Consider the following 12,500-nt stretch of genomic DNA (forward strand, 5'->3'; position numbering starts at 1 on the left):
AACACGACTGTACGATCCTTGAACACGACTGTACGATCCTTGAACACGACTGTACGATCCTTGAACACGACTGTACGATCCTTGAACACGACTGTACGATCCTTGAACACGACTGTACGATCCTTGAACACGACTGTACGATCCTTGAACACGACTGTACGATCCTTGAACACGACTGTACGATCCTTGAACACGACTGTACGATCCTTGAACACGACTGTACGATCCTTGAACACGACTGTACGATCCTTGAACACGACTGTACGATCCTTGAACACGACTGTACGATCCTTGAACACGACTGTACGATCCTTGAACACGACTGTACGATCCTTGAACACGACTGTACGATCCTTGAACACGACTGTACGATCCTTGAACACGACTGTACGATCCTTGAACACGACTGTACGATCCTTGAACACGACTGTACGATCCTTGAACACGACTGTACGATCCTTGAACACGACTGTACGATCCTTGAACACGACTGTACGATCCTTGAACACGACTGTACGATCCTTGAACACGACTGTACGATCCTTGAACACGACTGTACGATCCTTGAACACGACTGTACGATCCTTGAACACGACTGTACGATCCTTGAACACGACTGTACGATCCTTGAACACGACTGTACGATCCTTGAACACGACTGTACGATCCTTGAACACGACTGTACGATCCTTGAACACGACTGTACGATCCTTGAACACGACTGTACGATCCTTGAACACGACTGTACGATCCTTGAACACGACTGTACGATCCTTGAACACGACTGTACGATCCTTGAACACGACTGTACGATCCTTGAACACGACTGTACGATCCTTGAACACGACTGTACGATCCTTGAACACGACTGTACGATCCTTGAACACGACTGTACGATCCTTGAACACGACTGTACGATCCTTGAACACGACTGTACGATCCTTGAACACGACTGTACGATCCTTGAACACGACTGTACGATCCTTGAACACGACTGTACGATCCTTGAACACGACTGTACGATCCTTGAACACGACTGTACGATCCTTGAACACGACTGTACGATCCTTGAACACGACTGTACGATCCTTGAACACGACTGTACGATCCTTGAACACGACTGTACGATCCTTGAACACGACTGTACGATCCTTGAACACGACTGTACGATCCTTGAACACGACTGTACGATCCTTGAACACGACTGTACGATCCTTGAACACGACTGTACGATCCTTGAACACGACTGTACGATCCTTGAACACGACTGTACGATCCTTGAACACGACTGTACGATCCTTGAACACGACTGTACGATCCTTGAACACGACTGTACGATCCTTGAACACGACTGTACGATCCTTGAACACGACTGTACGATCCTTGAACACGACTGTACGATCCTTGAACACGACTGTACGATCCTTGAACACGACTGTACGATCCTTGAACACGACTGTACGATCCTTGAACACGACTGTACGATCCTTGAACACGACTGTACGATCCTTGAACACGACTGTACGATCCTTGAACACGACTGTACGATCCTTGAACACGACTGTACGATCCTTGAACACGACTGTACGATCCTTGAACACGACTGTACGATCCTTGAACACGACTGTACGATCCTTGAACACGACTGTACGATCCTTGAACACGACTGTACGATCCTTGAACACGACTGTACGATCCTTGAACACGACTGTACGATCCTTGAACACGACTGTACGATCCTTGAACACGACTGTACGATCCTTGAACACGACTGTACGATCCTTGAACACGACTGTACGATCCTTGAACACGACTGTACGATCCTTGAACACGACTGTACGATCCTTGAACACGACTGTACGATCCTTGAACACGACTGTACGATCCTTGAACACGACTGTACGATCCTTGAACACGACTGTACGATCCTTGAACACGACTGTACGATCCTTGAACACGACTGTACGATCCTTGAACACGACTGTACGATCCTTGAACACGACTGTACGATCCTTGAACACGACTGTACGATCCTTGAACACGACTGTACGATCCTTGAACACGACTGTACGATCCTTGAACACGACTGTACGATCCTTGAACACGACTGTACGATCCTTGAACACGACTGTACGATCCTTGAACACGACTGTACGATCCTTGAACACGACTGTACGATCCTTGAACACGACTGTACGATCCTTGAACACGACTGTACGATCCTTGAACACGACTGTACGATCCTTGAACACGACTGTACGATCCTTGAACACGACTGTACGATCCTTGAACACGACTGTACGATCCTTGAACACGACTGTACGATCCTTGAACACGACTGTACGATCCTTGAACACGACTGTACGATCCTTGAACACGACTGTACGATCCTTGAACACGACTGTACGATCCTTGAACACGACTGTACGATCCTTGAACACGACTGTACGATCCTTGAACACGACTGTACGATCCTTGAACACGACTGTACGATCCTTGAACACGACTGTACGATCCTAGAACACGAATGTACGATCCTTGAACACGACTGTACGATCCTTGAACACGACTGTACGATCCTTGAACACGACTGTACGATCCTTGAACACGACTGTACGATCCTTGAACACGACGGAACCATCCTTGGACACGACGGAACGACCCTTGAGCACGACAGTACGACGCTTGAGCACTAGAACACGATCCTTCGGTAGGATGACATGAAATTTAGCCATACCCTGAAAGAGGTAGGTCAGAGGCCCAGGCTGTCATCCCCATAGGGCGTGTCGGAGTCCTCAAGGGTCATTACCATTGTGCTTATCATTGCACGGCAGAAGTCGTCCTTCGTCAGTACAAAGACTTGAGACAGTTCCAAAGTGTTTCTCATCGGACTGACCCCTTCCTCCACGCCAGTGGATGGACGGCGCCTAACTATTAAACTACTCTGACGTAGTTACCCCAGTTAATCGTTGCGGAAGGATATCTGTTGATATTTCTTTCTTAGGTGTTACCGGGCTCCGCCTGCGAGGCTGTATCATCGCCAGCGGACGGTAGGGAGGAGTGCACGCTTCTTCGTCAAGGGAGTTTTTCACTCGGGGGGGGGGAGGTGTAGGTCCCTCGTTTCCCTGCGAGTGATTGTAGCGGCGCAGCCATGAAGATGCAGGATTCCCGTAAAAAAAAGAAAAAAGGGCGGGGGGGGAGGGGGGGAGATGGATCCTTGGGTTGTATGAATAAAGAATGTATTGTGGTTCGGGAGTCCTGGTGGTTTCCATAATACAGAGATCTCCTCTGCATTACAGCAGCCGTAGCTAAGCCTCTCTGATACTAAACCTTCCCTTCCCTGAACTTTTCGTATGAAAGAACTAAATCTATTCTGTCCTTGGGACTAAATCTTTTGTATCTAGTATTTGGTCCTTTTATCCTTCACTGACTCGACCCTTGGGAAGATGTTTTATATAATGGAAGTGTCTGCCAACAATAAGTTGACTCATTTATACATTACCCTAACCAGTTATGACGATTGCTTTTATCTATCCACCGTAACAACCATTTGTCTCTGATAATCCTGCGCGATATACACAACTTCATTTTCAAAACCCTTTCATCTGTAATGTAGTAAAATATAAGTTAAACCCTGAACATGTATAGCTTAAATCCCCTGTCTATGATGACGTTTAACTCATCACCACCCCATTCAGTACTGCCTCTGAACTCTTTGACCGGCATGGTTGAGGCATTTGATTACAAACCTCTTTTGTGAAAGGGATCCTGGGGTTATAATTATACGTAGGGCTCCCTCATCCATCCAGGGGTTTTCAATAGCTCCAAAGCTGCCCTGCTCTCATGCAAAAAGCTCGTTGACAACTTTGTACTCTGTTTCGTCAATTGACGACGATACAGCCTCGTCAGAAGTGACTTTTCTCTCGTGGTATAACATCAGGCAAACGTAACCCGGATATATATATATATATATATATATATATATATATATATATATATATATATATATATATATATATATATATATATTTTATATTTATTTATTATACTTTGTCGCTGTCTCCCGCGTTTGCGAGGTAGCGCAAGGAAACAGACGAAAGAAATGGCCCAACCCCCCCCATACACATGTATATACATACGTCCACACACGCAAATATACATACCTACACAGCTTTCCATGGTTTACCCCAGACGCTTCACATGCCTTGATTCAATCCACTGACAGCACGTCAACCCCGGTATACCACATCGCTCCAATTCACTCTATTCCTTGCCCTCCTTTCACCCTCCTGCATGTTCAGGCCCCGATCACACAAAATCTTTTTCACTCCATCTTTCCACCTCCAATTTGGTCTCCCTCTTCTCCTCGTTCCCTCCACCTCCGACACATATATCCTCTTGGTCAATCTTTCCTCACTCATTCTCTCCATGTGCCCAAACCACTTCAAAACACCCTCTTCTGCTCTCTCAACCACGCTCTTTTTATTTCCACACATCTCTCTTACCCTTACGTTACTCACTCGATCAAACCACCTCACACCACACATTGTCCTCAAACCTCATTTCCAGCACATCCATCCTCCTGCGCACAACTCTATCCATAGCCCACGCCTCGCAACCATACAACATTGTTGGAACCACTATTCCTTCAAACATACCCATTTTTGCTTTCCGAGATAATGTTCTCGACTTCCACACATTCTTCAAGGCCCCCAGAATTTTCGCCCCCTCCCCCACCCTATGATCACTTCTATTTATATATTATGAAGTGTCCAGCGTTTTGAGTTATGCTATTTCACCTGAGTGTTAGGTATGGGCAAGAATCTCATGCAGTATTTGTTCACCTCAGAGATTTTGACCATCAAATTGACTGGATCATTGATGACTTTGTCACATTCAATAACTCGACAACTGATTGAAATTTTGTTGAAGCGTCTCTTATCAGACACAGTAGACACATTAGCATGAATCAGAATTGTTGGTTTATATCAATTTGATAATTTCATTGGTGAAAATTGTTCAGCTATGTTTCCCAGAGCAAACATTGACCTGATTTTGTAACTTGAGTGAGTGAAGTCGTTCAGGGAGGAACTGTACTTGATCCCATTACCTGTTTCTTGGCTTAACCCAACACCTAGTGGCGGTTGGTATATAATATTCTGGTTTTCTATATCTATACTCAATCTTGACAATGTAATACACGAAAGTGCTCGACACTTCGTATGTTCCATTTCCTTTGGCTTTACCTGTTTCTTTTGTACATTCGCCACTTGTGTACTACTTATATGATATATATATATATATATATATATATATATATATATATATATATATATATATATATATATATATATATATGATATGTGTGTGTGTGTCTGTGTGTGTCTGTGTGTGCTCTGTAGAACTTACCTTGACCTAGTTATACAATTACACGAGTTGTTATTCGAGGCAGCAATGGCCTTAAGGAGAAAGTAGGAATGGCGCTGCTATTAAAGCTGGCTGATGGAAGAGCCGAGAGTGGCGGTTCTCCTTGAGACGCTGGCTGGGGACGAAGACCAGGAACATTCAAGCCCAACATCAAACACTCTCCAACTTGGGAACGAAGATAAAAAAAAAAGAAAAAAAAAACGTTGGAATTCCTTAAAGTTGCTTGTAAGGAACGTTGACTAAGTTTGTGAACTAAAGCAAACGTTTTATTTCTCTCTTTATATATATATATATATATATATATATATATATATATATATATATATATATATATATATATATATATATACATGATACTTCTTTCTTTTTTATACATGTTCGTCATTTCCCGCGTTAGTGAGGTAGCGTCAAGAACAGAGGACTAAGCCTCAAAGGGAAAATCCTCACTTGGCCCCGTTCTCTGTTCCGTCTTTTGGAAAAGTAAAAACTGGAGGGAGGATTTCCAGTCCCCCGCTCCATCCACTTTTAGTCGCCTTCTACCACACGCAGGGAATACGTGGGAAGTATTCTTACTCCCCTATCCCCAGGGATAGTATATCTACATATTAGTGTAAGGTGGGAGCAGGTTTCCTCTAATGCACATAGAATTGAATGCGACACCATATTTACATTCTCCCAGATAGCGAGCGTATCTGCCACCTTCGTCAAGGACGTGTGAGAAATGTAGATAAAGAGTGTTACCTCTCTCTGTGGATCGTAACACTGGCGATCAATTGTGTCAGGGAAGGTGTTTGTTACCTCTTGTGTCCAGGGGATGCTGGAGATGGTCCACCAGGGTCCAACCTCGTTTTCTGTTGTGTCTTGGCTCCATCGGCTAGTGGGGTAATGCTTAATCTATGACCCTCCCAGATCCCGTGGTAGTGAGGCAATATACATCGCGTAATGGTAGCAAGACTGTTGAGAAAGATCATCTGTACCCAACTTGACTGTCTGTGCACTAGAGCAGAAGGAAGTCTTCTCTTGGAGACTTCATTGCCTCCATCACCGGTGAGAGGGAGGGAGAGAGAGAGAGAGAGAGAGAGAGAGAGAGAGAGAGAGAGAGAGAGAGAGAGAGAGAGCTGTTCCCGTGTTCTGGCAACAGAAAATGCCAGACAGTTTTCTTTCCCTAGAGTTTGTTCGCGGCGGAAAGTTGAATATTGTTGGGCAACAGTAGCTGGAGCTTGTTCCACACCGATGGACTTCGATAGGAAAAAAAAAAATAAGGAAGAGCCAGGAGGGGACTTGTTATGCTCTGGGGAGATGTTGATAAAACTGGTGGGTTCTGGGGAGCAAAAGAAGCCTCACTGTGGCTCTCGGTTTATCCGCTGTAAAGTGTTTTGTGTCTTGCAATCAGGTAAATGACTATATATATATATATATATATATATATATATATATATATATATATATATATATATATACGTACATATGTATATGATACTCCAGCCTGTGTTGAGATCGGAGCTGGGGGACTTAAGCAGATGTACGACGCCTACAGACATCGCCAACGCCTGTCGCATCCTCTCCTTGCTGGGCTCCCGCGCGGGGCAGGAGGGAGGAAGGCAGGCAGGCAGCCCACTGAAGTACGACGGCTCTGATCCTGGAGGTGAATTTTAGTCTTATATTGGAAGAGCTTTGGAGTCCTGTCACTTCTTATTAGTCTGGCGGAAGGATTATGTAGATGGACGAAGTCCTCTGGTGAAGATCCTTGTGGGCGGGGCCCTTGGCTGGGGGAGGAGAACTCGGAGGTCAGGAAGGTTGCGGTAATGAAGTCAACTGACTGCCGTACCTGATGTCATGAGGAGAGTGATGGCCATCAAGGGAAGCTGTTGTCGACTGCCTCACTCGAGATTGCTGACCTCTAAGCAATTATTCTAGATTGCTGACCTCTAAGCAGTTATTCAAGATTGCTGACCTCTAAGCAGTTATTCTAGATTGCTGACCTCTAAGCAGTTATTCTAGATTGCTGGCCTCTAAGCAGTTATTCTAGATTGCTGGCCTCTAAGCAGTTATTCTAGATTGCTGGCCTCTAAGCAGTTATTCTAGATTGCTGACCTCTAAACAGTTATTCTAGATTCCTGACCTCTAAACAGTTATTCTAGATTACTGACCTCTAAGCAGTTATTCTAGATTGCTGACCTCTAAACAGTTATTCTAGATTACTGACCTCTAAGCAGTTATTCTAGATTGCTGACCTCTAAGCAGTTATTCTACATTGCTGACCTCCAAGCAGTTATTCTTGAATGCTGACCTCCAAGCAGTTATTCTTGAATGCTGACCTCTAAGCAGTTATTCTAGATTACTGCTCTTTAAAGCAGTCATTCTCAAGTGCTTTCATCAAAGCTGTCATTGCAGACACCCGACCTTTAAGGAGAACCTGGTCGTTCATCTGAAGTAGGGTGTCCTCGATGAATGTATTTTAGGATGGATTAGTCACTGTTGATCATTCATCTTCGTCTTTGTGAGTACGTTGTAGATATCTGTACTCGGATCATTGACACTTGCCGAGAACCTTGAGTTATCCATACTGACGTGTAGGGGCTAAAGATCCCACCCAGATCTTATACACGTAAGATTAAGATTCCTCTTCCGTATATGGCAACCATCAGCCACTGAAGGAGCTTAACACTCAAACGTGTTTTATTTCTCATACAGTTTGGTCCACAGAAATGCCAATAGTTCATTCTCCCAGGACTTTGTGCCCGACGAAAAAGAGCTGAAAAGTGCTAGACAATAGTAGCCAGAGCCTGATCTACCCTGATGGACTTAAACAAAGCACGGTAGAAAAGCCAGGAGGGGGACCTGTGATGTTCCATTGTGTCATTCTGAAAACTGGTGAGTTCTGGGGGAGTGTGAGAAGCCTTACTGTGGCTGCCTTTTTGTCATGTGTCTGTAGATTACTCTCGTTGTCGAGTAAGCGCGCTGTCTCGTCCTGTCTCATGCACTCAGCTAAGTGATATATATATATATATATATATATATATATATATATATATATATATATATATATATATATATATATAGATAGATAGATAGATAGATAGATAGATAGATATTTCAGTAATAATGACAATTACCCCACGGACCAGATCCCATGAAGGAGCTCTGCCGTTAAGCACAGGACCTATCTAAAGGCTCTTGCAGCCTAAGACTGGCGATACTTTCAGCAGCGGAGGAAAATGTAGTAGATTCCTATGGAGTGGTGTGAGAAGTTCCTCGATGAGGCTGTACTCCCACTGACACCGCACCTGTGATATGATGATGTTATTCGGACAAACCCCGTTCGGTTCGCTTTATCATGATGCTGCGTAAATTAAAATAAACGAGGCTTAATGAAGATTCTGGAACATAGGTCGTGGGTGTTGATGGCACACTGGTCCGTCCGGTGTCACATATTTTAACGTGTAGCGTTCCACAAGGTTCCAGTCTCGGGCCTCTTCTGTTTCGGGTATATGATAACAACATGACGGCAGGTGTGAAATGCGAACCTTTGCTGGTACGGCCACGACTCGTCATTTCTGGCGTATGAAAATGACGAATCAGTAGTAGATGAGGCCTCAAATACGACAGTTAGCAGAGAATAAGGTGTTATTACATTTAGGTAAATGGGAATCCATTTTCTTTGCTCCAGAGCAAGGATTGAATCACGTTCAATCAAGGTATGGTGTGATGGAGTCGAAACTGAATCCAATGATTTATTTAGGCAAAACGTTAGTTAGACCAGTCATTATGGGGTGAGAGTGTGGCTTCTGATTTACTTCGTAAACGTTTGCAGTCAGATTTCTGTACAGAAACACCTGCGAATTCGATCTAACAACTCAAACACTTCTTTCTTGTTATAGGCTTTGATACAGTGTCATTTCGACAATGCTTTTTTCATCGTGGTACGAAGGATTCTCTGAAGAAATTGAAGGGTAGGACGCACACGATGGAAGATAACAAAATAGGACTTAGTGTATGCTTCACTCTCCTCCCAAAAACCTATATTACCTGTGATCAATATAGTATTGCTGGTATTCTCACAGTGGAATATAGAGTGAAACAAGCCGTTGGTATTGTCGCAGTAGAATATGGAGTGGAACAAGTTGACATATGGACATATGTATGACATCATAAATCGCACTGTACCAAAGTATGTGAAACTTATCATTCAGTTGTCCATAATCATCACAGATATGGAACAGGAGCTGGTGATTTGTCACGTGTTGTACCTAGAGAAGGAGACTTAGATAAGAGTTCGTACATGTATATCGTTATAGAGTAATGGATTTTTCTCTTACTGAAAATATCTTTCTTCAGATTCTGTTATATTTTAGAACCCTTTTATTATTATTCTTTACCTTGATCGTATTATGATGACCCCATTGGGGCACAGGTATATTCAGTTATTCTTTTTGGGATGTTCAGGCTGAAATTAAGATATATGATTTGCCAATTAAACGCAACTCAAGAAATACCAGAGTTAGACCACGTAGGAATTCATTTTCTGTGGTGTAGTATATCTAGAGAGAGTTGTAAGGGGAAGTTAAGTTAAAATGTATTGAAGCAGACTATTATTAAATCGAGTTGCTTCACGAGGACCTTCTTGCGTGACTCATATTTATGTTTTATGATCGTATGATAAGTGTTTATCAGTCAGAATAACTTTTTAACTTATCATGTAAAACCTCTGAATATTTGATAGGAAAGAAAATTGTTTCGTTTAGCTTTAGTTTTACATGAATCATTATACTAAAGTGGGATACATACTAAGACTATTGATGAAGACCGATTCTTAACTACTTTGAGTACTAGAATTTTTAGGCATGAAGCTTCATTCATCCACGCACGAGTATTACTTCAACTGAATAAGTACAATTGGCGTGTTGTCTTGCCCTACTCAATGGCGCCCCGTTTCTGCGCTAAGGAGAAACATTTTGTGACCAAAGTGCAACAGACCGTTGTTATTCTATGCCTACGTTCTTTTGCGTTTCAGTTTCTGGCCGCTAATGCCTTAAAACGGTGTGACTCACATTTCGACCATTTAGAGGATGAAGATCGCTCAAGATATAGAAAAAAAAAAAACACATTTATTGGCGCATCCTAGCAAGATGCTGGAGGAATGACTCAGAAAGATGCGTTGGGGTTCTTATCGCCACGTCACATGAATTGAATTCATTCACTTTAAAAATATGATTTAAGAGTTTTAACAAATGCCTTCTGGTTATATTACCTAAATGAATGTTTCAGTCTATTATCATCTCACGCTTTCCATTTATGGTATTCAGGGGTGCATTTCACAAAAGCAGCGATTAAAGATTACCAATCATCGAAGATTCGTAACCATTTTTGAGTCTGGTCGGGTCCAAAGTGTGTGTCGATACCAACCAAAAGAATCAGAACACATCTTGTGCACCATTGTTAAACCTTCCTGGAGAATTACAGAGGGGGATCATGCAGCGGATGGAATAGTGGTAGCCACACATTGCACATTCTGGTTATGGGCGAGGGACAGGTTTTTACTATACTGAGATATTTTAGTGACTAACCTTTGGTGATATGCTTTGAGCAGCCGAAGTCAGAATTGGGGCATCCATGGTTCCTTTTCATCCTCATGACGGATAACCTGTAACCAAAATGTCCTTCCTTCAGGCCCCGTAGCCTCACTTCTTATTGGTCGTACAAAACGTGACACAGCAACTGTTTGGTATCGTTGTTGTGATACTCTGTCCAAAGCTTCAGGCGACAAGCTCGTTACTAAGACGTTTGGAACGAAAGTGTTCGGATGCGTCCAATGTATCATTTTGTATCAAGTTCAGTTGTATTTTTGTACTCTTTTTTTTTTGTTACTCTCTACCTTGAGCGTATTGTTATTATCACATAGAAAAAAAGTATACGTAATCATACTTTTTGTGCTCTCCTTGGTGGAATTAAGATGTATATTTTACCATATATACTTAACCCAAGAAGTATTAGAGTTACCCCGCGAAGGGATTCATTTTCTCTGGTTTAGTATGTCTAGAAAGAGTTTTAAGGGGAAGTTAATTTAAAATAATGTATTGAAGCTGAATCGATTCTTGTCGCGGGGACCTTGCATGACGAATATATGTTATCACATATTGCTTTGTTTATTGTTTTATGATCTTGTATAATCATATGATAAGTGGCCATAGCCAGAAAAAAAATTTTAAGCTATTATATCAACTGACTCTTAATGGTCAGACAGTTAAGATGTTAGGCGACATATCGTACATCATGGTAATTGATTAGCTGATATTCACAAATTATTACCGTTTGGAAAATGTTAACACTTTACGACAGTATGAAACAAGGATAAGGTGTCGAGATTCCATATGAGGTCTGTTGTTCTTAGGAACCGTTACTCACATTTTCAGTCAAGCCTTAGTTATCAAGAGCAGGTCAAAGATACGAAGAAAACGAAAGAAATGTAATGTTCTGTTTATTCCAATATTTCTCTGCACTCTGGTTAATATGAATCCTATGTTGGTCCCTAGTCTCTGCTGCTGTTTCGAAGTTATACTCAATAGTATTTTACGTATGTGTGTGTGTGTGTGTGTGTGTGTGTGTGTGTGTGTGTGTAATCCCTTCAGTCTCGTCAGCTTAAAAGAACATCCCCATTTGATATATGGTCATCCACATATTGATGTCACCCGGATCAACACTACATAACCTGCCTCAGTCTGTCTCCTGCCAACAATGGCCAGAGATGAAGACCAACGAAGAACTCTGTAACAACAGTCAGTAAGATGGTTCCAGATGTGGGACTACCAACAGTAACACATTACATGATAATCAGAATATACTGATATATGTATGTATGTAATGTGTGTTTGTGTGTATGTGTACGTATTATTAATTCAGCCTAACAGGCTTACATACATTCTAGAAATCTAGATACATTATATTATGATACTCCAAGAATACTCCAAGAACTATCAAGGAATGTCTGAAATATTGAATGAAATTCTCTCATAGCTCTACATAGTAAACAAAAGAACTTCTTTGCCACAACAACCCTGGCTTGATCGGTGGGA

At 42.4% G+C, this 12,500-nt stretch overlaps 2 protein-coding genes across 4 annotated transcripts in view; one reads left to right on the top strand and one right to left on the bottom strand.

Moving 5' to 3' along the window:
• LOC139754137 (A disintegrin and metalloproteinase with thrombospondin motifs 5-like) overlaps window positions 1-12,500 on the top strand; it is a 461,304-nt gene that overhangs the window by 340,146 nt on the left and 108,658 nt on the right. The gene's annotated exons all lie outside the window — the stretch shown is intronic.
• Window positions 11,893-12,500, bottom strand: part of LOC139753976 (docking protein 2-like) — a 19,206-nt gene continuing 18,598 nt past the window's right edge. Inside the window, exon 11 of the mRNA XM_071670936.1 lies at window positions 11,893-12,500. This exon is cut by the window's right edge and continues 96 nt beyond it. The gene's annotated coding sequence lies outside the window, so the exon portion shown is untranslated.

The sequence above is a fragment of the Panulirus ornatus genome, chromosome 16 (assembly GCF_036320965.1).
Source record: "Panulirus ornatus isolate Po-2019 chromosome 16, ASM3632096v1, whole genome shotgun sequence".
Lineage (NCBI taxonomy): Eukaryota > Metazoa > Arthropoda > Malacostraca > Decapoda > Palinuridae > Panulirus > Panulirus ornatus.